This window comes from Gobio gobio (genome assembly GCF_949357685.1).
Source record: "Gobio gobio genome assembly, chromosome: 19".
NCBI lineage: Eukaryota > Metazoa > Chordata > Actinopteri > Cypriniformes > Gobionidae > Gobio > Gobio gobio.
The window spans coordinates 17164997-17167226 of NC_137112.1; positions in this window are offsets into that span (position 1 = coordinate 17164997).

Consider the following 2230-nt stretch of genomic DNA (forward strand, 5'->3'; position numbering starts at 1 on the left):
TAGGTAAGCGCATCATTTCGACACCAGGTTTCAGTCAAGATTATAATATCGGCATCTTTGATATTTTTAAGAAATTCTGGGTCTGTGCTTTTAGAACCAAATGTCGAAGAATGAAGACCCTGAATATTCCAACAACTTATTAGTATTTTTAAAGATAAACCTATTTGGTAAGACAGAGAAAATAACTAATATAATTTAACTAATATAACATGTGAAGCTAATGTAGCTACATACATTGCAGGAATATTACATTAGTACACGTGTTTTTTTGTTTGTTTTTGTTTTGTTTTGTTGCTTTTTTTTTCTTTTTTTTTTCGATAGAGCACTGTGTTGTGAATGTAGCTCTTATCTGTTCAGGAGCTGGTTGCACAGTGTGTGCAGCATCTCTCTGATCTGGCTCAGCTCACTGGCAGGGGTGGAGGTGGAGGGTGGAGCAGGAGGCCGGGCTGCAGCTTCAGCGTAGCTCTGTGCTCTCGGTTGCAGGGATTTCTCTTGGTGTGGGTGTGTGGGGTTTTTTGGTTTCTTCTTCCTGATGGCGGCCTGATGGTCAGCAGGTGGACGTGAAGTTGGTGACTGCAGGTTTACAGGGGTGTAGTGAGCCATAGGTGGCTGTGGGTGTGTTGGACGACGTGGGATGCTCGTCCAGCCGATGTCTTTCCTCACCGGGGTCGGAGGGGTGTGTCTGGGCATGTAGGGGTGAATGGGCCGGTGGTGTTCTGGAGTCGGTAGCAGGTGTCTCGGTGATGTTGGGCTGCGGCCCAGGGCTGCATCTTTTAGGGTCTTTGCAAAAATACGCACTGCATCTTTGTGTAGGTGGAGGACATCATATAGGTGTTGGAGGCCGATGTGGTGGTGGTGGACCAGGTGTACGTTTGGGAGTGCAGAACATCTGCGGGAAATTTCAGTATTGATGCTGTAGATGATGTGTGGTGGTGTGTCGTGTCGTGGGAGAAGTGTAGAGATTACAATTCGGGATTCTGGGAACTTTTTGCTGGTGAATTCTGCCATTTTCCTGATAGCTGCAGCCGTGTTGTTGCGCAGCGAGTGAAGGTCATTAGTCCCGGTGTGGATTGTGACACATGAGGGGTGTCCTGTTAAGTCTCTGATGATCTGGTGGGCGTGGCCTGTTGTGCTGCATCGTTTTGCAGTGACTTTTTGATGTGGGAAGAGTTTCTGTGGGTCCACAAACTTCCCAGTCGAGTCCATAAGGAGGAGAACATCTGGATCAGGTTCTGTAGGGTGGGCAGGGGAGGTTTGTGTTTCTGCAGGTGTCTGTGTGTTTGTGGTAGGTTCGCTGTCTGTAGTAGGAGCTGTACTGCAGTGAAGTGTGTTGTCTTTTCTGTTTTCCTGTAACTGCTCTCTCATTTCTTGCAGCTGTTTAGAGAGGTTCTCTTCTTTTCTCTCTTTGTCCTCCTCTAGCTTGCATATCTGCACACGGAGAGTTTGGTTTTCTTCTTGCAGTTCTCTGAAAGCTCTTGTGAGCTCAGTGATGGAGGAGTTGGTGTCTTTCTTCAGCTGCCTGAGTTCATCTTTGAGCTCTTGGATGTGAATGTTTGTGTTGTGTGTGTCTGAGAGTTTGACTTGAGTGTGTTCTCTGAATTCAGTGAAGTCCAGTTCCAGCAAAGCTAAACTGTCTCTCAGTCGACGGTCAGATGGGGGAGGGGAAATAATCGCTGGGCTGTCCTCCTCAGAGTCTGTGCCGTCTGCATGAGGCTCATCTCTCTCCTCCTCTTCTCTGGCCTTCAGCAGAGGGAAGATCTCCTCGAATAAGTTCAGGCTTGCCTCATTGCCTTGCAGGAGGAAGGTGCCTTTAGTATAGTAGGTTATGGTGAGAATGGGGTTGTCGTTGTCCAGCATTTCATCTTTACATATAGTTAATCTTCCACCTCGACCGATTCCTTCTTTATAAAAGCGGGAACTATGTCAGGCTGCTATTTATTGACTATAGCTCAGCCTTTAACACCATAGTTCCCATTAAGCTAACACACAAACTCCTGGATCTAGGCCTGAATTCTTCTCTCTGCCTCTGGATTGAAGATTTCCTCACTGGCAGACCCCAGGCGGTGAGAGTAGGCCAGTTCACCTCCACCTCCATCACCCTGAGTGTTGGAGCTCCACAGGGCTGTGTGCTGAGTCCCCTGCTCTACTCTCTCTACACCCATGACTGTTTGTCCACACACAGCTCCACCTCGATCATCAAGTTTGCTGATGATACTGTTGTCCTGGGTCT